Source organism: Artemia franciscana, chromosome 6 (assembly GCF_032884065.1).
Source record: "Artemia franciscana chromosome 6, ASM3288406v1, whole genome shotgun sequence".
In the NCBI taxonomy this organism is placed as follows: Eukaryota; Metazoa; Arthropoda; class Branchiopoda; order Anostraca; family Artemiidae; genus Artemia; species Artemia franciscana.
In genome coordinates, this window is record NC_088868.1 from 6,140,975 (window position 1) to 6,167,637 (window position 26,663).

The window sequence follows — 26,663 nt, forward strand, 5'->3', positions numbered from 1 at the left end:
ACATTTTGCTGTTTTATTTTGCTCGACAAGATTTTTCAACAGTTTTTAATAGTATATTCCCTTCCAAAAATCTGGACTGACATAATATCCCTTGATTTAGTTTTATACTTTCTCAATCTTCCCTGAAAAATAAACCCTAATACCATGTCCTCTTCCCAGAAACATTGCATCGATCGTATTCTGGCAACCTGGGTGCATTTACACTCAAAATCTTCATGAAAAGGCCCTGAAAGTTCTACAATAACGCCACGAGCCTAAAAATATGGCACGTATGTCTATTACTATTACTGTAATGGCAGTAGTCTATTACTGTTAGTATCAATAGTATGCCAATAATGTATTTTTATTAGTTTAACTTGGCTCTCAATGTATCCTGAAAAATTCGACCTAATACTTTATGCTGTTGTTAAGATAGTACTGATGCATCCTTTTGAAAGCCTGCACACACATAGTGTATTTCAGTTCAAATCAACATAACCTTCAGCATTTCCTATGAATATATTCTTAGTACGCTTAGCATTAGTAATAGTATTAGTAGTAGTAGCAGCAGAAGTTTTGGTGGTAGTATGAATATAGCTCCTATTGATGTTTTAATATCCTTCTCAGCATACACTGAAAGATTTTACTTAATACTGTAAGCTTTTCCTAGGATATAGGCGATGCGTTCCTTTTACAACATGTATCTATGCGTCCGTTTATTTATGTTGGTATTTTCACCGTCAAAATATCTTCATATGTGATTTTGAAGTCATATTGTAGTGCAATTTAATGTTGAACGTATGTCTGAATGTCCTCATAAAGACATTCTGCCTTTAACAAGCTTGAAAGTTGGGAAAATTGGCAACGAATAGTGATTTGCTTCACAAATCTTATTTTTTCAAGAAAAGCTGAAATTGCACCCATTCTTGTTTATAATTGAGGCTGCCCTCTTGTAATTGTAAGTTAATCTAAATGAACCTTCTGAACAAATCTGTTAAATATGCTATGTCTGCTATGAAATTGATCAATTTCTTTCTTTTAATTCAGGATATCTACTTTCCAAATACTGTTTCTTTAAAAACTGATTCAAGATTAATATTAAATAACCAATATTAAATATTAAATATTAAATATTAAATATTAAATATTAAATATTAAATAACCAATTTTCAAATAATGGAATTTCACTGTAGTTTGTGAAAGATCTATCTGCAAAAATCTCTATTTATCTATTTCAATCTATACAAAAGCAGCTTTTGTCAGTATTGTATCACGAAAATCAACTATTCAACAGTTAACGAAAGCAATACACGAAAAACAACCGCTCAGGCAGTGTGCCAACTGCCTGGAGCTGACCACTGACCACAAAAAAGAAGCGTTTGTGCTGAGATTCCAATTTCCCTCGTAATAGTAGAATTTTGCACAGTGAGGACGATTTTAGATATTCTGAACGTTATATTAGAGGAAAAAGTGAAAAAAGATCCTTTAACGCAATCAGTATAATCCATTAGCATGATCTTATTATTCGAAATTCGAGTGTCATATGAATTAGTTTGTTTGTTTTTGTATATGTATGTATACGGTCTGAAAAAATGGCTTTGAATGGAGTCATTCATTCATTAAAAAACAAGTGCTTGTTTATAATTTGTACTGTTGTTTAATTTCCTTGCTTGTTTGTCATTTATTTGTACTTTTGTGTGTATATGGCCCATGGGCTTTTGAAATACACTTATCCATCTATCTATCTAATGAAGTATATTCAGTTGAATGATACAAAATAAATTTGCTTTTCAATTAAACTTTAAGGTTGCTCGATTAACACTTAGTTTACTCAAGTCTAGTTGTCTTGACTTTTGCAGTCCTGTTGGATTTATTGGCTTTACTATTTTTGCTTAGTTTAATTCTCTTTTACTGTAAGACAAGTGGTAATCAAGGGTTGAGGGTCCTTTTCACTGGAATATTATGTTGTTTTTAATACATATGCCTTATTTATTTTTACAAGAAGCCAAGTGGTTTGGAAGATAGGCAAAATGCTTTGTATATTTTGCTTCCAGGCCAGTCAGTGGACTGGGAAGAGTTTAGCGGGGACATCAACGAAATGGAATAAATTGCCTTGGAATAAAGGCGACTGGGAAATTTTACATTCGTGCTGTTAATTGTTTTGAAGTATTTGGGAAGCAAAATTGGAAGGGATTGGTAAGCAAAAACTCTATAAATAGCAATTGGTCAGTAGAAATTTCCTAAGTTAGAGCTATATTTTTTTTAGGATATAAATTGAAATGCCGGATGTATACAGTTTCAACCAGTCAACAATTCAAGAAATTAACGATACTGGGATTGTTATAGAACATTACGAAGTTGAAATTTCACACGACAAAGAGATTGGTGACACGAACAAATTCCGATTAACTGAAGGAGACATTTTAGTTGGGAGAACTGAGATGAACTTGGAGTATGAGCAGCAGCCGACACATCAAGAAACCTTTGATATTCGCATGGATCCAGAGCTTCAGGCATCTAGCGGAGAAGTAGAAGATATGGACATCTCCGGGCTAACATATATTCTTGCTGAAACGAATGATATGAGCTTTACACCCCTTCTCAATCATACTTTGCGAGACGATTTAGACAGCCTCAGTCTTGCAGTATCTGCAGTGTTATCAAGTGACATCCAAGAAGATCAGGCTCTCTCGATGAATAATATGTCTACTTTGTCTTCTATCTAAGTCTTCTCCGCTGATGCTACTGAGGATGTCCTGTCATTAGCAGAGGGACTACATGACACTGAAGTTGACCAGTCCAGGTCACTGACCAGTGAAAATGAGCTTAGTCGACTTACTCTTTCAACAAGTTTGCGTATTCAGCCAGCTGCAAAACTAGTTATTGAGATTGACGAAGAAGTGTCTTTGATCAAAGAAAGACCCATTCTCTCTGGGCATGATTTGGGGAAATGTAAGCTTCAGTGCTTACCTATTACCCAGGAGCTGCGAGAAAGACTAAATCAGTCTTTTTGGTTGTTGGGATTTGAGCAGAAACTCAAATGGCTTATGCCGTACATCACTGCCAGCAAGCTAAAGCGATGGCGAGTCGAAATTGCAGAAAATTCTTTTATAAGAAAGAATAGATCTACAATTTTTTACTTCCCAGTTGATTCTGAACTTAAGCGGGTCTGCAAACAAACGCATTTGGCAATCCTGGGCTACCCCCCGATATCCGACAAGATCATTCAGCATATTCTTCGCAAGTACGAAGAACATTCACTCAAACTCAGTATAATGGTGGACAAAAGAGGAATGGCTGCAAGAGAGAATGCCAAGATTTATAGAGAAGCACGAATAATGCTCGTTAGACAACACATTATTACATTTGAGCCTTCTATGGCAAACTATAGGTGTGTCTTTGATAGATATGAAATTTCTCTCAAAGGAAATTACCCCTACTATCCTAGTAAAGGATTTTAAAGAAAAAAATCCCGAAGTGGAGATTGGTCCGAATATGTATCAAGAAGAACTGAAGATACAACATGTCTCCTTGAAAATGGCTTCTATTGATGAATATGATACCTGCTCATACCTATCAGCAAGATACAGACCCGGATCAGCCTCTGAACTTGAGGAAACAAAGCTGAAAAAGCATCAAGAGAAGTACAAAAAGTGAGGAAACCTTACGCTACTGACGCCGATTGTGTATGGAAAAACACCGAAGGGGTCTACAGCTTCGACTTGCAGAAGATCCTTCGTCTGTCCATGATGCCGTCTTCGAAAGACGCTTTTTTCATCAGTCATCTCATTACCTTCAACGAGACCTTGGCAAGAGTTAAGACAAGGAAACCGACTTGTCCCTCTTATTGTGTGACTTGGCACGAGGCAATTCCTAGAATAAATGCGGAGAAATTTGCAAGTGCTCTTCACAAATTCATTGAAGTTTAGGCTGTTCTTGGAGTGAAAGACATCATACTTTACTGTGACAACTGTACCACCTAAAACAAAATTGGACACTCTATATACTGCTTTGGTTCAGATTTTCAACGCCTCAGAAAGTGCAATCAACCGTCTTATGGAAATCATTTCCTTGTTAGGTTTACCAATGAGTTATCTTGTATTATCAGGGCTCAGAAACTATTCAGCATCGACTTTTCTGTATCTACCCTGAATAGTTAAGCTCCAAGTTTCCTTGAAGGGTATACATTCATATAAATATGTATCTACTATCTCTTTACATGAGTAACGTTGAATTTGTATGCATTTAAAAAGCAACTTACATCATACTATTGAGCAATGAAGAAGCACAAAAGAATCTCTGATTAAAGGCAACCAAAAAAACAACGCAGTTGCTATGTTCAACGGCAACAAGCTGTGGCACAAAACCTTGTTCTAACCACAATCAGTAAACTACACAAATGTTAACTACAAGACATTGGGACACCTCAGACTTGCTTGTGTTGACTGCAGAAACCTACATTTTCCCCAAAGAATGAGTAGCAGGTAGGGGTTGTCATAGCCCAACAGTTCCCAAGCAAATATTTCGCCTTTTTTTATGACGTCAACCGTTCGCTAGTAAGTTCCACAAGCGAATCTGATACTTGAACTCATGTTTCATTTTAGCTCTATTCCATGTAGTTCTATTCTATATGTTATATTCTATATAGTTTCTATAATACATAATTCTATTGTGTTATATATTCTATCTAGTTCTATTCTATTCTACTTTCTATATAATTCTATGTAAGCAATGATTGACCATCAATAATTGCAATGATTTTCACTTCTAAGTAACCTAACAAATTTACCAAAAAACGAACTTGACTGCACATCTGATAATAAACACTTCGAATCACCTTCATATGGCCAAATTACTTTTTAAACCCATTTTTAATCCCACTATGCTTTTTTAAATATACTTTTTATTGTTTACGAACTTATTACACATTCTCTAAACTAAGAAATAAGCAGCAAATCAATAGATCTGTTAGAAGATAGATTGAAAGCCCAAAAACAGTTATGCCAAGATTTATCGGAGGATTTGAGAAATGGAGGATGATGTAAATTATCGTAGTGCAGCAATGGGACTTCAACCACTAAATTTGCAGTTTATTCTTATTGTGCAAAATCTTACTTACAGTAGACAGTTCTAATCTTTGATGTGTAAGAAGGTATGTGTTATTCTTACGCTCAACACTGGTCATAATTTTCCTTCAAATGTGAATGTCATAAAACGATGCAACAAAATTTTGTTAGTTTGAAAAACATCGGCTACCGTACGGATACCCTTGCCTTTCAATTGATTTATCCAGCTGGAAAGCCATGATTTTCAGTAGGCTTGCCATTTCAAATACTTAGCGCAAGTCACCCTTATCCAAAATGACTTGACTTAAGTGAAACATTGTGTTGCTTTTCAGCCTGAACAAGTCAAACTCTTTCATTGCAGGCTGAAACACAATCCTTACGTTGGACTTTGCGCTTTCTATTTTGTGTAAAAACTAAAATACACCATCTTAGCAAAGATGACACAAAAAACGAGTGGGAATTCATTCCTGAAAGACTTTATAATATTGGGGTTAAAAAAGAAAAATTATTTAAATGTTTTTTTATTTTCGTTAAAGTCCAAATTGTGTTTTAGTATTTACAAAGCCTAGGGGAGGAGAGGTTGTCAGTCCTTCCTTTTAAGTTTCTACTTGTTTATAGTTTGATTCGCTGATTGTTGTAATTCCTGGTCGTTTTGGGTCTAATTTTCTTATTGATACTGATTCATTGTAGTTTTACGATTGAATTATTATTAAAATTCTTATATTCATCTTTGGCTTAATATAGCCCTTTACTTTTCTTTAAAAAATTTATTTTGTGGAAAAGGTTTTTGAATTATTTTTCATCGTTTTTATTTGGAAAATTTTTAAATCTTTTCAGTTTTTTTATGAAAAAATCAATATTTTGTTGTTTTATTTTGCTCGACAAAATTTTTCAACAGTTTTTAATAATATATTCCCTTTCAAAAATCTGGACTGACATAATATCCCTTGATTTATTTTTATTCTTTCTCAATCTTCCCTGAAAAATAAAGCCTAATACCATGTCCTGTTCCCAAAACATTGCATCGATCGTATTCTGACAACCTGGATGCATTTACACACAAAATTTCTTGAACAGGCCCTGGAAGTTCTACAATAACGCCACGAGCCTATTAATATGGCACTAATGGCAGTAGTCTATTACTGTTAGTATCAATAGTATGCCAATATTGCATTTTTATTAGTTTAACTTGGCTCTCAATGTATCCTGAAAAATTCGACCTAATACTTTATGCCGTTGTTAAGATAGCACTGATGCATCCTTTTGAAAGCCTGCACACGCAGAGTGTATTTCAGTTTAACTCAACATAACCTTCAGCATTTCCTGAAAATATATTCCTAGTACGCTTAGCCTTACTAATAGTATTAGTAGCAGTAGCAGCAGAAGTTTTGGTGGTAGTATGAATATAGTTCCTATTGATGTTTTAATATCCTTCTCAGCATACACTGAAAGATTTTACTTAATACTGTAAGCTGGTCCTAGGATATAGGTGATGCGCTCCTTTTACAACTGGTATCTATGTGTCCGTTTATTTATGTTGGTATTTTCACCGTCAAAATATCTTCATATGCGATTTTGAAGTCATCGTGTAGTGCAATTTAATGTTGAACGTATGTCTGAATGTCCTCATAAAGGCATTCTGCCTTTAAAAAGCTTGAAAGTCTGGAAAATTGGCACCGGATAATGTTTTGCTTCACAAATCTTAATTTTTTAAGAAAAGCTGAAATTGCACCCATTCTTGTTTAAAATCGAGGTTGACCCATTGTAATTTTAAGTTAATCTATTTAAACTTTCTGAAAAAATTTGTTAAATATGTTATGTCCGCTTTTAAATTGATCAAGTTCTTTCTTTTAAATCTGGATATTTACTTTCCAGAAACTGTTTCTTTAAAAAGTAATTCAAAGATTAATATTATCAGCCTATACGGATAAGTAAAGTCAAGCCAAAAATTTAGTTCTTCATTATTTAAGTCACATGTATTTTTCTGGAGTCCAATTTAAGAATTATGAACCCTTATTGTTTCACGTCAAAGTCTCCCTTTGGCACCTGTGAGTCAACCAAGACCACTTTAGAAATTGCTACTCTAGACATTTAGCGTCAGGAGTATCAATGGCTGTAGCAGCAGTAATAGTTTTAGCAGTACTACCACTGGTAGTAGTAGTAGTAGTAGTATAGCACCTTTTGTGTTTTTTTCTAAATCCCCTCCAAAACATTCTAAAAGTTTCAACTCAAAACCATAATCAGTTCTAGGGATATCACTGATATATATTTTTGTAACATGTATGCAAATAGTGCATATTGAATTTGCTCAACATTCTTTCAACATTCCCCGAAATCTTTTGTTTAATATTATTACCTTTTGCCTATTAAAAAATATTGAAAGTTGTCGTTCTTGTTGACCCAAACTCAAGCCTCATAAATTACAACCTAATCTTCCAAACTGCTCCCAAGATAATGTTCATAAGCCTTTTTGAAAACGTGTATGCCCAAAATCTGTTTTGATGCAGTTCAACTTCTCCCTTAACATTCACTGAAATGTTCACTTTAATACCCTTAGCGTCAATGGTAGCATTAGTCATAGTTTTATTAATACGAGTATTATTAGTAGTATTAGCAGTAAAAATAGTAGTAGTAGTACTAGTAGCATTAGTAGTATACACATGCTGTCTTTTGGTCAATTGACAATCCCTTTTATTACGCCCTGGAAGTTTCAACTGAATCCGCCCTTTTGACAAGCATTATCCACATATTGTTTTTTGACTTAGTTCAAATTCTCCCTCAACAATTTTCACCCTAATACCTTTAATCTTAGTAAACTTCACAATAGAAGTAGCACATGCAGCAGTAGCAATAACAGTAGTAGTAGTAGCCGCATGCACATATTGCATTTTTGGTCAATTTGTCATCCCTCTCATTATTATCTGAGCGGTTCAGTTTAATACCCTAAGCCATTCCTGGGATACACCAATTAGATAACTTTAATTTACTTAACGTAGTTTGGTTTAGTTTAACTATCTCTAAATACTCCCTTACACTCCACTTCATATCTTTAGCCTTAGCATTAATAAGAGTCACATTTGGCGAAGCAGGAGGAGTAAGTAGTATTGTTAGAGTAGCAATAGCAAAATTAGTAACAACAATATCAGTAGCATTATACACGTATTGCCTGTTAGTCAGTTGAACGTCCCCTTATTATTCCGTAGAAGCTTCAACTTCTTCTTCAACTTCAAACTCAACGCTGAACAGTTCCTAAGTCATTACTGATACGCCCTTTTGATGACTGGTGTGCATAAGCGTGTTTTCATTTAGGTTCATTTTCACTTAATTTTTCCTCAAACTTTCACTGTCATGTGCAAAACCTTAGTAGTAGTCGCAACAGAAGTAGCAATAGTTGTAGCATCAGTAGTAGTAGGGTTAGTGTACACATGTTGTATTTTGGCCAATTGATCCTCTTTTTCATCAATCTTGTTAAGTTCTAACTTAGTACCCTAAGTACTTCTTGAGAAACACCCTCTTGGCAGACCGCATACACATACTATGTTTTGATTTTCGCTCTACACTCCCTCAATATTTCCTGAAAGTTTCAACTGAACACTTTTCATCTTTTTAGACACAGAAGGTAAAACAAAACCCCTTACCCAATAATTTTGTGAATATGGAAGTGCCAAGAATGATTCTTGGCATAAATTGATCTTGTCTGAGAAAAATCTTTTCAAATTTTGTATGAAAAAAATAGCCTAAGAATCACCTATTGTAAAATCATCACTATTCCTGTTAAAATCAAAACCTAAATTTTGGTATTTATGTATTTCAAAACAATTATGTCATATTTTGGGTTTCTCAGACAAGACTATGATAATTTATACATTCAAAAGAAATATGTCACTTCCACGACAAAAAATGCCTATCAATTGATAAATGAAGCTCAGAACAAAGAAAAAATTAAAATAAGTTATCACATAAAATATCAAAATAACTGATGACACTTATGAAAAAAATCCTTAAATGAGCAAAAATTAAAAGAAAATCTTGAGTCGAATTTAAAATGAACAGTAATTACTACAACGAATACTTTCCTCTATGCTTTCTAAAAGCTAAGTGTTTCATATACACTTCTCTAAAAGGAAACTTTTGAATATATAAATCTTTTTATTTTAAAATTGTAAAATCGACAAAATGAAAATTTATGTTAATAAAAATCTTAATTTCCTGTTTTTCTGAGATTCTTAGAAATACAGTAAATATTATATAGTAAAAATAAGGTTTATTCATATTAGTTAGTTCCATTTTTTCTTTTATTTATTGTTATTAGTTCCAGTTTTTCGGTATTAATCCTTGATATTTTGAAAAATAAACTCAAAATGTTCAAAATATATTGAGTTTCATTAAAATCAAACGGCACAATGACCATGAGAAGTGGAGTGGGGGAAAGCAGTAACAATAGTCCTTCCGGTTCCTTGCAAGTTTAACTTGATTGTTTGTTTGATGTTCTCCATGTTTCATGGCTTATTTATTAATTTGTATCAACACCTATTATTTTTATGTTTAGTGGGGCTATCTATTTTAGTTTCTTTGTCTGGAGTTTGTTTATCCATCGGTTGTAATTTCTGTTTGTTTTTAAGTATGTGTTATTTTAGAACTTTGTTTTTATTTGTTCTAGGTTTTAGGCACCTTATTTCCTTTCTGAAACTTGATTTTCTGAAAACGGCTTCTCATAGTGGTTGGAAAAGCAAACACTTGAAATAAATAAATTATTTTTAATTCTCTTTTGTTAGAGTATTAGAGCTATTTAGAGTATTAGAGTATTAGAGTTAGACTTGTTAATTAAGTTCATTTAAACAGCTGTTCAATATTTCTACTTTATTTACACTCTTAATTTTAGTCAGATTCAGACGAAAGAATGTCTTTCCTACTAGTGGAATTCCCAGATTCGGAACAAACTATGGAATTACCACTTGAAGATGATGACACCCTACTCTTAACCACTCTCAAAAGTAATTTCCCAAATGCAAATGGATTGTCATATTATTGCAAATCAGCATGTTCAACAAGGGGACTAAGGTTAAGTGAAGGAAAATTCTTGCCTCCACAAGAAGGATGGTTAAAGCCAAACATTTTCACCTACAAAATCCTTTGTGCCAAAGGTAAGGACCAGTTCAATCAGATTTCAAGTTCCATCTGTACAAGATTTTCTAACTATGAAATGTTAATATTTCGGCTCTGATAATTAAAAGTGTGAAAAACGTCATTCTTGTAAATTTTCGGGAGAATACCAAAAACGGGAAAAGTTTGTTCATGGCGTTTGTCTCTTTTTATCTCCATATTTTGTCCATGTCCAAAATTGATGTTTATGCCTTTTGCATCTTTGTAACGGTATGAGATAGGACAATCGTGAATGTGCCGTTTAATTCCTCGTTTTCAGTTTATCCACGACACATGCGTGAGTTATTTTCGACCAAAATGGCATATGTTGCCTTTCTAGTTATCACAGTCGAATTTGTATTGCATAGTATATTCCCTTGTATATTTTCTAAATTACGTTGTAGCATGGCATTATAATAAATTAAATCCTATAGCATATAATGTGTAGGCCTACGTATAATTAGAAGTTATTTATTCATTATCGCCGCAACATAACAAATTTTATTGAATATTAAAATTGTGAATTGATATAATAATAATAATAATAATAATTTATTTTTAACCCACATCATAACAAGTTATGGCACTTGTGGAGTAACAAAAAGAAAAGAAAAAAAAGTAAATACACTACAAGTAAAATACGCTACAAATAGAAAAAACATTATGCTACATTGAGATTAACCGAACAGACGGACCAAAGGATGATGAGGCGATAAACGATAAAAAGCTGATTCCGACAACATTCCATACATGAGGGCCAACTTTGCACTTATATCAGGGACATCAAACTTATGAATTATCTTCCTATTGCTATACCAAGGGGGGAGATAAAGTAAAAATTTACAATATCTGAAATAAAAAATCCGAATCTGATTAATATCTTTTTTCTTTAGAAGGGGATAAAGACCAGAAAGGTAAAGGACAGAATGATCACAAAATGTAGCATATAGTCTACCGAGTGCACGTCTATTATACTTCCCTCGATTAGCAACTATCTTAGAATAGCCCGTTTGAATATTCTTTTGAACATCACGAACAGTGCACTGCCGTAGGCAAGAAATTGAATTCGTAACAGCAATACCCAACCACCGAAAGGTGGAAACAAAGGGTATTGAAAAACCGCGACAAGCTAAGGGAGCATTAGAGGAATTCGGACCATTAAAAACTAGAAATTCACATTTCTCAACATTGAGAGAAAGACCAATATTAGAAAATAGACGTGAAACTTTTGAGACCAACGAGAGACCTTGCTTATTTTTACACAAAAGTAAAAGGTCATCTGCATAAGCAAGATAAGAAACATCTGAGAGTCCAATAAAATAATTTGATCTAATTTCATCTAAAATACCAGAAATGCACATTTTGAATATACTAGGTGATAAAACCCCTCCCTGCTTGACATCTCGACATAAACGGACAAACGGAGATCCAGATTTATTAATTCGGACAAAAGAATTCTCATACCAAAAACGAAGAAGAAAAATGACTGAAAGATTTACACCATTATTAAAAAGGGAAAAAAAAGCTTGACTGTGAACTACATTGTCAAAAGCTTTAGAAAGGTCCAAAGTACACATATAAAGTGGCGACCCCTCAGCCATACTATTCTTAAGGGCGGAAGAAAGAACACAGTGTGCATGTTGACAACCAATACCAGCTTGAAACCCGAATTGATTCGATCCGAAACTTATATTTTCATTTAAATGAGGAATTAAAATATATTCAAGGATTTTACCCAAGTTACACGAAGTGGTTATAGGGCGATAAGATGAACATTGAGAAGGGAGTTTTCCCCGCTTTAGAATTGAGGTGATATATATTATATATTATAGCGTAGTATAATATATATATATATATATATATATATATATATATATATATATATATATATTATAGTGTGGTATTTTCCTTAAAATGTGCTTTAGTTCTGGGAATTAGAAGAATCTAAGATTACAAGAGCCTTGTTAATCAAATAGTTCGTGGTTACCACAGCTTAGATGTATAGTACAGTTACAAAACTCTATTTACTTTTGGGACAGAGTGTGCGGTAGTGATTCTAGAAGCTGGAGACAGAGAACTGGCAGTCATAATCAAAAGATCAAAGATTGGACAAACAAAACAAAATTGCATTCCCGCCTATGGTGCTGTTGTACGATTTAGGAAACACCAAGTTCAGAGCTCTGTACACCTGTACAAGCATCTCATGGGCAAGATAGGAGTTTTCACAACTGTATTGTATATCTAAGCTGTGGTTGTAACGAACTGTAGTAAGGAGTGAACCTGCTCAATAGTAAACAAACTCTAAAAACAGAATTTTGACATTTTTTATTGTGTTTGACAAGGTTTTTTAAAGTATGAGACAAGGGTAAATTCGTGAAAATAGTAATTGGCAAACTTTGGTGATTTGTTGGTTGACGCACATATTAGTGGTGATCATCAATACCTCACTCATTACGATGAAGTTCAAAACTTGTTACAATTCCTTAAGAATAACCCCTCAATTACAAAGACCGCACATCGTAAAAGACCTAAATCATTAGTAATCATTTATATAAAGTAATCAAACTTACCAAAAATTCTTATAGGGAATAAACACATTTAAAATCGATTAAAGGAATATGGAGGAATATCAAAAGATGTTTTTTAGTCGTTTTTGAAAAATACTAGCATACCAAGTGGGGGTGAGGATTTAAGAGATATCAAGCGAAAGCATCATTATATCAGCCCATCGTCTATTAGTAGCCTATTCAAAAGGGTAGTGGATGCTTGACTCTAAACTTACGTTCAAAATGGCTCAAGTTTTGAAGTGTTTATGAAAACATTTGTGATGCCCGAAGTTCAGGCTCCTCCGCCACACTTGCTCTAATCACTGTAATAAAACAGAAGTTATTGACAAAATATTTACAGAATGAACCCTGATACTCTCTTCATCGAAATCATAGACATTGTGGTGTTTATTGATAACTAAAATCGTCTTTGCCGTTGTCGATATTACGAGCAGATCTGTTTGACTTTCGACGAGATTCAAAAACGTCACAAAAGTCCGTATAAGTATACCTAAGTTTTGTTCCTTTTTGTTTGTTTATTTATTCCTTTAATTGTCTTGTATCGTTTTTATGGCCCTTGGTATTTACCAAGTGACATATAGCGATCGCAATTTCTGTCGGTATGTCTGTCTGTCTCGTTTTATACTAGTTTGACTACTTCTAGATAAGCTAGCACGATGAAATTTGGCAGACATATCAGGGACCACAGCAGACAAAATTAGAAATAGTTGGCTCGACAGTTTAACCATCTGGGGGGGGGGGGTGGCGGTGGTGGTTAATTCGAAAAAATAACAAAAACTAGGTATCTTTAACTGACGAACGGGTAATTGGATCTTAATGAAATTTGATAATTAGAAGGATTTCGTGTTTAAGAGCTTTTAATTTCAATCTTGACCGAATCCGGAGACATTAGGGAGGTGGGATGAAAAGGAGTTTGGGAGATCGGGATGACACTTGGTTGGTAGAATAATCAAATGTCGTAGATTCGTGACTGTCGTAACCGGACTGGATCGGCTCTCTTTGCGGGAGCTAGAGGGGTCCATTTCTTTGGCAAGTTTGGTGCTTTTGGACGTGCTAGGACGATGAAAAGTAGTATGTGTATCAGGGACCTGCACAAATTGACTTGATAAAGTCGTTTTCACCAATTTGACTATCTGGGATGCTGAAGGGAGAGGAAAAATTAGAAAAAAATAGATATTTTTAACTTACGAAAATTATGTTATCCTATGAAAATGGAACGTTGGTGAGCAAAAGCAATAATTTTCCAAACGGTGGAAGTTATATACAATTCATGTTGACGACTCTAATATCCTACAAGAAATTAAGAGTTTTAGTTATTAGATATGATTTTAAAATGGACAATGACAATAGGAATATACTTAGAAATTTGACAACTAAAGATATACTCTTGCCTGGAAAAATAAATCGTGAGATTTTTAGTATTCCTCAGTAGTTGCCACCCAAAATTAAAATTGATATAAAGCTTCATTTTTCTCTCTCCAATTTTATTCTGAAAAGAGTAGTTGCCGCTTAAGCTGGTGTAATAGTCTTTCACCTCGGCAATACTTATGTATCAAAAAATAGGCCATGAGCTATGTTGCCTTGGAAATTGAGCATTACAAACCTTTTGGATATAATATCAAACTGCTTGATCCACACGCAGTCACGAATGAACAACATATGATTACGGATACACCAACCTACACTGATTCAACATATATCGACGCGAAATAGCTTCAAAATTCGCTTTGACTTTTGTGAAAACTGCCAGTGCAATTGAGTCATGGAAAAATTCCCCTTATAACCGTGTTTCCAAATGCATCTCTCTCTCTCTCTCTCTCTGTTGTTGGCAAATCTCTTCATTGATTCAATTGAAACCTTCACAATACACAGTGTTAGGCTCTCCGTTTGTTTCTGGGGTAGATTCATGAACGATGTGGCTTGTATTTGGAAACACCGTTTAGAGTCCTTAGATCTTTTCCATTTACATTTAAATAGTTTTGATAAAAATTTACAGTGGAGTTTGAGGAAAATGACAAACTACCTTTTCTTGATATCCTATTGAATCAAAGTGATTTCCATTCACTGTTCTCAATATATAGAAAGCGTACAGACAGTAACATATATTTGAACTTTCATTTGTGCCACCCTATTTTAGTGAAACGAGGGGTTGTGATTGCACTGGTGGATAGAGCTTTCAGATTTTGTTCCCGGAAGTTTTTAGATTCAGAATTGTTGTATTTGAGGGATATTTTATTTTGTAATAGTTACCTAATTAAATTCATTGATAAAATAATAAAAAATAGACGCATTAAACATAACAATAGGGCTATTGGAGTTTCACAGTGTTTCCAATCAGTGAGACCATTAGTTAGTTTTCTTAATTATGGGAAGGATTTAAAGAATTTAAAGATATATTTCCAACGAAAATTTATTTCCAACAAGAATTTATTTCCAACGAGCTCTAGCCTAGTTTGAAGGGCGTACAAAATTTCTTGTTCTTGTGGGAAGTCTTATATTGGTAGAATTCACCAACAATTTATTGAAAGATTTATTGAGCATCGCAACTCAATAGAAAAAAACCCTACAATTAAGAAAGTCTACTTAAACTTTTGTTTCGGCCCTGGTTGAACATACATTCTTTCATCCTGAATATATTATACAATTTGACAAGGCTACAAGCATTTCTAATGATAGGGGTTTTCTCTCAGTGGGTGATGGAAGCTATAGAAATTAAAAATCAGATGTTTGCTAATCTTTCAATAAAAAGAGACACGGGGAATTTAAATATTGACCTAATTTATGATTTCTTTTGAAAAATGAACAAGTAGTCAATAATGGAATAAAATTTTATACGATCACCTGGGGACCAGATTACCTACTAGACCAAAAAGGGTTGCTTCAAAATTAGCTGACAAGAGGATCATTTTGCAACAGAATGTTTAACTTAGTTTCAATTTTCATAGTTTTTCCTAAGTTGCTTTGATATTATCATTGAGGTAACTCTAATAGCTTCTTTTCCCTCCGTGAATCTGTAGCAATACTTGTATTTGTTATTATTGGGGGTGGTTTTATTTTTATTTAGTTTAGTGTGTTTTCTTTTTATCTTGTGCTGAGGACGCCTAGTCTAGATACAGGTGAAATATCCACGTTATTTTTAGTGATTCTCTCTACTGGCTGCTGTCTCGTTTGAGAATTTTTGTTTTGAGTTTTATCCCGGGTTAGCCGACAACTGGGTGGACAGAGGAAGCATAAATCCTTAAAGAATAGGAAGTGTGATGCTAAATTTACTTAGAAGCACGAAGAAGCAGATAGTCGCATTAGTTCTATAAATGATACCTTTAACATGGACATATACTTTAAATTAGAAGAAACTGTCACTCAAATTAATTTCAAAGAAGACGCAGAAATTCCAGGAATGATAGGATTTGATAGGGAATGATAGAGAATGTCTTTTGGGAAAATTTATTTAAGTGCAATGACCTGTTGTTGTATTCTTTGCAGACGGAGGTGCAACGTAACCCTCGTGGATCCTCACCTTCTTTGAAAATTATTTGCTTCATTTATATTCTTCCTGGGAGTTGCCAGGATGCCTATTCTTCCTGGGAGATGTCAGGTTGCCAAAGTGGGCAGGTATATTCCCGAAGTGGGTGGACAGAGGAAGTATAAATCCTTAAAGAATAGGAAGGGCGATGCTAAATTTATTTAGAAGCATGAAGAAAAAACAGACGCATTACCTCTATAAATGATATCCTTAACATGGATATCTACTTTAAATTAGAAGAAACTGTCACTCAAATTAATTTCAAAGAAGACACAGAAATTCCAGGAATGACAGGATTAAAAAATTGGGCAGAAGTTAAGAAAACACATTGGCATTGTCATATATTTCGATTTATTACTCATGTTATTTCAAGGTGTTTGGCTAGTAAATGCTGAAAGTAGGTTTCGACGACTGTTTGGTATTTGGCAACTTCCATATGTTAGGTTTTTCCTTAGCCAGGTACCCGTAACTGAAAAAGGAGGAGCCTAAAAGAGTACTGCACAGGAAAGGATTTGAAATAACGATTTTGATATCTGACTACCTGTGATCAATTTGATAAGAAATAGGCAACAACTCTCACCAGGAAAAATTTATGTTCAATGCACTGACGTATTTCTCAACTAATGTAATGTGGTTAACAAAGTCAAATCCTTTCGATGGTCAATGGAAATTAAGTTTAACTAGGACTTCTGCTTTTCAAGAATTTTTCCAATGTATTCGATAGGGAAAAAAGTAATGGGAGTTAGAAGCGGATTTCAGGATCTCAAATTGCCTCAGGTTTATATGACGTAGTATTTTTTACTTAAGGCAATGTGCAAAAAAATCTTCAAATATCAAAAACAAGGGTTGTTATTGCTAATCTTGCGTTTTTGCAGGTAATCTCAAAGGTTTTTTTGCAACTAGTTCTGTGTTGTCTAGTGTGTTGTCTCTGTGAAGTCTACTGAGTTTTATAAATATTTTGTAAGATGATTTTTAATAAGATTTGTGTATAGAGCATTCATTGAATATTCCCCCACGTCCCTATTTAAGGAAATATTACTTTTAATCTTAAGTCTGATTTCAGTTGCTTCTCGAACTACCTGCTTTATTCCTAGGTCATTGCTAATAAGGGAGGATTATTCAGAAAGTATCAAAAAGGGGCATCGGGTCATGGGAATGTACTTCTGTACCAGCTTTTAGATCAATTTGATTTAATTCTGATAACAACTTGTGTTCATTACTCTTGTGCAATTAAGACTTTCTGCTTTAGTAATTTAAAAAAGAATTTGGGAAACGTCACAGTTGATGATTTAAAGTAATTCTTGAGTCGGGTTTCAATTTTTATTATGGGATCTAGGATAAGCAGTGTAAGTGGTGGAATTATTTTGGGTGTCGGGGAGGGGGGGGGGGAGAAATTTACGAAGCATTATTTGTAAGGTGAAACGGGTTTCTAGTTGAAAATAAAGGATAACAATTTTGATTTGCTACATGATAATTTCTGAATGCAAGAACCCTTGAACCTGAGTCTCATTAATAGGGTAGTCATAACAGACAATTTAAATAGAGGGAGAATGCCCTTCCCCGGCCAAGACGGGTTAGGGAATAACCAAACGTGGGCTTGGCAAATACAACTTACTTTTATTCACCAAATTATCGGACGAAAAACGTGAGCTCTAAAAAAATATATCTTCAACTTACTCGAACTAGATATATCAGGGACAATGCTATAGCCATACTTACAGTGAAGGCCATAAGCCTTCAATATTTTGTTGTTATTGATGTTTTTTTTAAGAGGCAGTTTCTATGGAAGTGTCTGTCGTGTAAACGTTGCGGGGAGCTCATGTGACTAGAAATTGTATGCTCTAGTCCCCTATTTAAGAGAAAAAATGTGATCAACAGGCAACTAGTCTGCAGACCCTTTTCGCAAATGCATCTGATCAAAAGTTTAGATACAAAAGTTAGGTAACCCTCTGACCCTGGGGCATGGATTGTAAGGTTCAAATCCTGGGCTTATAAGGTCATTTTAGATGTGAAATCAGTATAAACTTTGAAAAGGGCTCATTTGATCAGAAATTGAGCGTACTATCTCACTATTTTAAGTCAAGAGTAATTGGAGGGCAAAAGGCCCTCCCCATGCCCTCTTTTCTTTTAATACATTCAATTGAAAATTTAAGTTTGTCATTCTCTTCCAAATAATCAAAAGAGTATATAATTTCACCTTCGAGGTTGACACAACTCCTAGAGTCTGGGTCAAGGGTTTTATGTTGTTTCCAGGGCGCAAATAAGGTTTTTATGGAAGGGGTGGATGTGAAGACTTTGAAGGAGGCTCATTTGATTGGAAACAGAGACTTTTGGATCCTTTTTCAAGAGTTAAAAGTGATCCGAGGGTAACTAACTCCCTCTGCGGCCTGTTTCCAAAAATGTATGCTCAAAGTTTTGAGTTTTTTTTTTTCATTTTATTGAAGGTCCAAAGATCATGCATCAGTGCCTTCGAGGTTTACATGACTACCAACACCCTCCCCCCCCCCCGAACCCATTTGCGAGGGTCAAGAGGTATGGCTCAGAGGCGTATTGGGTGGTTATACAAACTATGAAGGAGGCTTATTTGATTGAAATTGAAAGTTGTAGTTCTGTTTTAACTGTCAAAAGCAGTTGGTGGTTAATAACCCCCCCCCCCTCCCTTGACTCTTTTTTTCAAATGCGTCAGATCAAAATTTTGTCTTAGCTATTCTGTTCAATATAGTCTAAAGATCATATAATAATACCTCTTGGGTTCACACACCCCCTCAGAACCCAGGAGTAAGGGTTCTAAATTGTGCCCCGGGAGCAAGCAAGATTTTTTTTAAGGGGTTGTCATATAAACTTAAGAAGAAGCTCATTTGTTTGAAAGTTCTAATTCACTATTCAAGAGTCAAAAGTGATTGTTGAGCAACTAGTACCCCCATGGAATATTTCCTGCAATAGAATTCAATCGAATGTTTAAGTGAGCCATTTTGTTCTCAATTCTATAAAGGGTTAAATAAAAATACCTCCAGGGTTGTATAATTTAAGCCCCAAGTATAAATGATTTTATGAAAGGAATGGTCGCATAAACTTAAGAGGGAACTCATTTAATTAGAAATTAAAACTTTTAACTAGGTTTTAAGAGTCAAAGGTGGTTAGAGAGTAACCAGCGCAGCCCTGTACTCCCTTTTCCCCAAAAAAATCCGATCAAAATGTTAAAATAATTGCAATATGTTTTCCATATTGCTTTAAATAGTTCATTAGTACAGACAAGATAAATATAGCCTATATAGCTTGCTTTTAATAGAATTTCGGACAAATTGTAATTTGTATGTGAATAAAACTGGATTAAATATTTTTTTTTTGTTGAGCAGGGGGGGGGGGAGGTGGTTGAAGCCATATCTTTGCTTTACATAGTTAAATCCATTCAATACAAAATATGTTCTTGTTACAAAATATTTTACATGATGATTATTTTTCCATGAAATTTGTTTCAATACCAAAACTGGAGCTTAGGATATAATAAAAAAATTAACTTGCGTTTTTTCCTAAATTCTATTGCTTAAAACTGTAATAAAGTGATGGCTATGACAGTCCATGATTAACAAGTTTTCAATTGCTTCATTTATTCTCAAATTTGATGCTGTTGCTGTTTGGGGTTTGAATTGTATGACCAATAGGTCATAAGCGCTCATATCACTCGATTATTCTGTGCCCTCTATAATCATTAGCTTGCTTGGGTGTCACTTCAGTCAATATTCACTGAACCAGATTTTGTATAGCTAACTAGTCTGTTGCGGGGATTATTTATGATTAACACAATTAAAGTAGACAGGGCAAATGCACATCATTCCTGTCACATATGTCCAAATATAAAAATCTAACCATATAAAGTATTGATAACAAAAGCAACAAAATTCTAAATGTGATGACTCTAAAACGAACTTTTAAACGGGATAAGAAAAAAAAATTTTATAGGGAATGAGCCTAACCCAGTAGTATTAACAAATCTACCTAAGAGTTTTGCGCTTAGTCGTCTAGCCGACCAAGAGGACGTTTGATGTCCCAGAACAGAACGCATTTTGAATACCTCAAATGCCTTCTTGCAGTAATTCCTTATTATTTCTCTCTCTTTTTCATATTTTCTACAGTTGATGTGATGTGACGTATTTCTGCATATACTCCACCTTTGTCGCAGCTGGGATACTTTCAAATGGAATTTTGTTTATTTTGTCTTTGCATGGCCACATCTAAGACGGAAGAGGCAAGTTGAATGGATGCCAAAGGTGAGGTATATTGCTTTTGATGGCTGCTTATAATCATATATTTCATATAGAAAATGAAGCCAAGCGTCTTCTTTCTCAAAAATTTTTAAGCTGATTGAAGACAGGAATTCACGACCATTAATAATCGTTTGAGTGATCAGACCCAGATGGGAGGCTTATTTTGCAGGCTGGTCTGCTAATTCATTTCCTGTTATAACACAGTGTGCTGGAACCCATATAAATAAAACTGATACACCCTTTCTTGTTAGTTGTCTAACCAAATTTTCTATCTCAATGGTAAGATCTCTTAATTGATGCTCATGGTGTAAAAGGTAATCCAGAGCTGACAGTGAATCAGTGCAGACAAAATACATCTAACGTTTGATCTTTGTTAGGCTAGATATGGCTTGAAGAGAAAACTTAATTGCCATAGCCTCTATAGAGAAAATTATCCGGTTTGGAGGTAAATGGTTAGAATGAGACAGGCTCTGGGAGGGTATAACTACTGCACAACCACATTTTTTCTGTTTCTGAACCATCTGTTTAAACTAGGATGTAGTACTCGTACTCTGCTAACTTTCCGAGAAATATAATTTTAATCAGTGCTTGGGGAAAGCTTCTCGTTTTTTGCACAATTGATATTAGGAATATTTTTCCTTAGGAATCTTATCTTACGAATATTCCCCAATTTCTTTGGAGACACTAGGATAATCATTATCCAAATTAATAGTCTGCCTGCCATTCTTCATGAAGTGTTCCATGCCAGGAAAGCCAAGGGAATCTCTGGAAAGAAGGCATCTCTGTTAGTTTTAAGCGTCCATCAGGGCTGTGATGGTATAAGATTCCTTGTAGATATTGTGGTTCTTGATTCTTATCTTCTTTGCAAAATATCTTGCAAGGAGATATTTTCATCTGAAGTGAAGAGATTATATCCCCACTTCACAGAACATAGCTATAATAGGAGTTGATTTTAGGCTACCAAGGGATCTTCGTAAGATTACAATGAGGGTGGTGTCATGTTTCTTCAGGAGACATTTCTTAGCATATCCATGTATAAATGAACCACCGTCTATTTCGGATATCACAACTGACTTAACAATAGTTAAAGCAAAGGCTGTGGGTGCTCCTCTTCTTCCAAGGCAGAGAGCATTAAAAAGTTCTCTCCTTTGTTTCAGACTGCTAAACAGCTCATCCAAATGAGGTTTCCATGTCATGTTTTGGTCAAATACAACACTCAAAAAGCGTGTAGGTTTTTCAGCTAGAATCCCTTGTCTACTCAGTTTTCACCAGCACTTGAAAGCAGTCAGGTTATGGCAACATATTTGAACCTAATTACATAGCAAAACTTAACTTTGATCACTCTGGGAAAAGGAGAGGGTTTAGAGAGAAATGGCAAAAAAGCACCAAATTTGGCCCTCAATTACACTGCAAAATTAGAATTTGAAAATTCTGGAAAAAGGAGGGGATCAAAGAGACCTGGCTTAAAGCACCACATTTGACCCTTAAATACACTGCAAAATTTGAATTTGTTCATTCTGGAAAAGTGAGAGGTTCAAAGACAACTGCCTCAGGAACCACGCTTACCCTTAATTTCAGAGATAAATTTGAATGGTTGATTCTTGAAAAGGGAGAGGGTCAAAGAGATCTGGCCTAAAGCTCCAGATTTGACCCTCAATTATACTTCTAAATTTGAATTGGTTCATTCTGGAAAATGGAGAGGGTTTAGAGAGAATTGGCAGTAAAGCACTACATTTGACCCTCAATTACACAACAAAATTTTAATTTGAACATTCTGGAATAGGAAGAGGGTCAAAGAGAACTTGCTTAAAGCACCACATTTTACCCCTAATTACACAGCAAAATTTGAATTTGTTCATTCTGGAAAAGGGGAGGGTCAAGACAACTGGTCTAAAGCACCACACTTAAACCTTAATTACACATCGAAATTTGAATTGGTTGATTGTTGAAAAGGGAGAGGGTAAGAAAGAACTGGCCTAAACTCCAGAGTTGACCCTTAATTACACATCGAAATTTGAATTTTTTCATTCCGGAAAATGCTCCAACCTTAATCATGCACCGAAATTTGAATTGTTTGGTTCTTAAAAGCGAGAGGGTCAAAGAGAACTGGCCTAAAGATCCAGATTTGACTCTCAATTATGACTTCTAATTTGAATTGGTTCATTCTGGAAAATGGAGAGGTTTTAGAGAGAATTGGCAGTAAAGCACTACATTTGGACCCTCAATTACACAACACAATTTTAATTTGAACATTCTGGAATAGGGAGAGGGTCAAAGAGAACTAGCTTAAAGCACCACATTTCACCCCTAATTACACAGCAAAATTTAATTTGTTCATTCTGGAAAAGGGAGAGGGTCAAAGACAACTGGTCTAAAGCACCACACTTAAACCTTAATTACACATCAAAATTTGAATTGGTTGATTGTTGAAAAGGTAGAGGGTAAGAAAGAACTGGCGTAAACTCCACAGTTGACCCTTAATTACACAGCGAAATTTGAATTTGTTCATTCCGGAAAATGGAGACAGTAAAAGAGACTGGCAGCAAAGCACCACATTTGGCCCTCAGTTACACTGCAAAATTTAATTGGTTCATTCTGGAAAAGGAGAGGGTGAAAGGAAAACTGGCCTAAGGTTCCACATTTTACCCTCAAATATACAGCTAAATTTGAATTTGTTTAATTTTGGAAAAGTGAGAGGTTAAAAGAGAACTCAATGAACCTCAATGACACTGTTAAATTTGAATTGGTTCATTCTGGAAAAGGGAGATGGTCAAAGAGAACTGGCCTAAAGTACCACGTTTGATCCTCAATTATACTGCTAAATTTAATTGTTTCATTCTTGAAAAGGGAGAGGGTCATAGAGAACTGGTCTAAGGCACCACATTTGACCCTCAAGTAAACATATATATTTGAATTTGTTCATTTTGGAAAAGGAAAGGGTCAAGATAATTAGCCTAAAACACCATATTTTACCCTTAATTACACAGTAAAATTTGAATTATTCATTCTGGAAAAGGGAGAGGGGTCAAAGAAAACTGGCCTACTATACCATATTTGACCCTCAATTATATGGCAAAATTTTAATTTGATCATTCTGGAAAATGGAGAGGGTTAGAGAGAACTGGTGGTAAAGCATCACATTTGGCCCTCAATTACATAGCAAAATTTGAATTTGATCATTCTGGAAAAAGGAGAGGGTAAAAAAGAACTGGCCTAAAGCACCACATTAGCCCCTCAATAACACAGTGAAAATTCCCGCTAACACTGATAAATTGTGGCATCTCTTACTTTATGATTATTCAACTTTTATGGCGTTTAAGTGTTATTTCCACATTTTCTAAATGTGTCTCCTTTTCGTAGATAATGACGTAAGAAATCGTCGAGATAACAATGCGCAAAAAGTAATTTTATATCTTGTTATCAGTTTTGCTTGTTTTCTTTGTTGTAATTTAAGAAATATTGGATTTTTTGGTTTTTGTAAGTTTTATAAATTTATTCTTCTGTATAGCCTATTAAAAGTGAAATTTTACGTTTTTTAATTTTTGACAGGCTCCTAAAGATCAGACTTAAACAGTTTAGGAACTTGAACTGTGCGTAAAAACAAGATTTTGTTCAAAAGTCCTTCGGAGGTTATATTCAAATTTTGTTAGTTGGACCAAAATCTACAATTTTCGATTGTGTTTTTGTTTTCAGAATTAAAAATCCTTCAAATGCATTTGGACAAAAAGTTATAACCCTGATTTTCTAATAAAAACCAAATTGAAGTATCTTGAGAAAACAGTTTGTATAATATTCCAATCTAGTGCTCTTACCGCTCATTTATAATGTTAAAACGGTTTCAACTTTTATGATCAACAGGAACCAAGGATATCTCCTACTATCAGCCCACTTGATGATTTTTCCGGTGATTTCTTATTTCTCGACTGCAAACCCAAGTGGTGCTCCTGTCCCCCACTTCCTTAGAAAAAGTGCAGTTTTTCCTTTCAGTGACTCCTGTTTGCTATACAAATTTGAAATTCCTTTAGTATTTCTAGGATATTTTTTAGGATATCAAATTAATTGATATCATCAAGCTAAGGTATCTCCGTTTTTCAGTTGAAAAGCCCAAAGATACATAAAGCGTAATTACTAATCCATAAAATTTGAATATATGTGAATGGGTTCTGAAAGCTTCATTTTGGAATATATATTGTGCTTTTCATTATAAATTATGACCAGACCGTTTTACAATTTACAATTGTTGTTGAAAATGTTGAAAATAATAAATTTGTGGTGTTTGGATTATTTCATAAGCAAAGTAGGCTATATGATAGGGGATGGAGAATTAGTCACATTTTCGGGGACAATGAAAATAACAAAGTTAATTATTTTAGCTGAAACCACAGCCAGTGTTTTTTACACAAATTTGCTTACATGATAGCAAAAGTTAAGACTTTGCTGGATATAAAATAAAATAAAACATATTTTCCCCCATTTGGTTATTCCCTCTGCTTCTATAACTCAGCCGTTTTTTGGTGAAACAGACGTAAACGCCATTTTGAAAAAAAAACTGAGATAGCTGGTACTTTCTATGGTAAATTTTCGTGTTCTTTCCATTGGTGCCATCTACATTTGTCTCAGTTAAACAGTTTAGAAGCTGAAATTTTGTCAATAGACGTATATTCACAAATTCTCTTGCTTTTATCAACTTTTCTTTTTGAAAAACACGGATATCCTAAGCCCAATCAAAGCTGATTCCTTTGTCACCTGGCTGGATATACATCTTATCTTGTACCAAGAAAATGCACCTACGTTTTTTTCAAATGATCGTATTATAAATGTTGGTTGACATACGTCTCTCTCAGTCGGGTACTAGATCACTGTTCGTCTTTTTCATTGTAGAGCTAAGTCAGAACTATTTAGGTTTTAGTGAACTTGTCTTAGCTCATCCAAAGCTTGTGAAGGAACATGTCTCGAAGAGCTCAGACCATGGTTCAAATGGCTCGTGACATAGCCACCAAAAGATAAGGAGAAATCTGATTGGTCTCTTTAAAGTTTAACTGAAAAGGAAAGTGATTGGAAATTTAGGTACCCATTACTTATTAACTTGAAAATGCTTGAAGATGCGATGCAAATGCGTTACTTTTTTTTCAGCAATTCATGAATAACCAATTTTCAAATAATGGAATTTCACTGTAGTTTGTGAAAGATCTATCTGCAAAAATCTCTATTTATCTATTTCAATCTATACAAAAGCAGCTTTTGTCAGTATTGAATCACGAAAATCAACTATTCAACAGTTAACGAAAGCAATACACGAAAAACAACCGCTCAGGCAGTGTGCCAACTGCCTGGAGCTGACCACTGACCACAAAAAAGAAGCGTTTGTGCTGAGATTCCAATTTCCCTCGTAATAGTAGAATTTTGCACAGTGAGGACGATTTTAGATATTCTGAACGTTATATTAGAGGAAAAAGTGAAAAAAGATCCTTTAACGCAATCAGTATAATCCATTAGCATGATCTTATTATTCGAAATTCGAGTGTCACATGAATTAGTTTGTTTGTTTTTGTATATGTATGTATACGGTCTGAAAAAATGGCTTTGAATGGAGTCATTCATTCATTAAAAAACAAGTGCTTGTTTATAATTTGTACTGTTGTTTAATTTCCTTGCTTGTTTGTCATTTATTTATACTTTTGTGTGTATATGGCCCATGGGCTTTTGGAATACACTTATCCATCTATCTATCTAATGAAGTATATTCAGTTGAATGATACAAAAATAAATTTGCTTTTCAATTAAACTTTAAGGTTGCTCGATTAACACTTAGTTTACTCAAGTCTAGTTGTCTTGACTTTTGCAGTCCTGTTGGATTTATTGGCTTTACTATTTTTGCTTAGTTTAATTCTCTTTTACTGTAAGACAAGTGGTAATCAAGGGTTGAGGGTCCTTTTCACTGGAATATTATGTTGTTTTTAATACATATGCCTTATTTATTTTTACAAGAAGCCAAGTGTTTGGAAGATAGGCAAAATGCTTTGTATATTTTGCTTCCAGGCCAGTCAGTGGACTGGGAAGAGTTTAGCGGGGACATCAACGAAATGGAATAAATTGCCTTGGAATAAAGGCGACTGGGAAA

The 26,663-nt window shown here is 34.5% G+C and overlaps 1 long non-coding RNA gene across 1 annotated transcript in view; it reads left to right on the forward strand.

Moving 5' to 3' along the window:
- Window positions 1-20,535, forward strand: part of LOC136027835 (uncharacterized) — a 30,178-nt gene extending 9,643 nt beyond the window's left edge. Inside the window, exons 3-4 of the long non-coding RNA XR_010617668.1 lie at window positions 9,928-10,189; window positions 20,411-20,535. This is a non-coding gene — a long non-coding RNA (uncharacterized LOC136027835). The remainder of the gene's footprint in view (window positions 1-9,927; window positions 10,190-20,410) is intronic.
- Window positions 20,536-26,663: the final 6,128 nt, after the last annotated feature.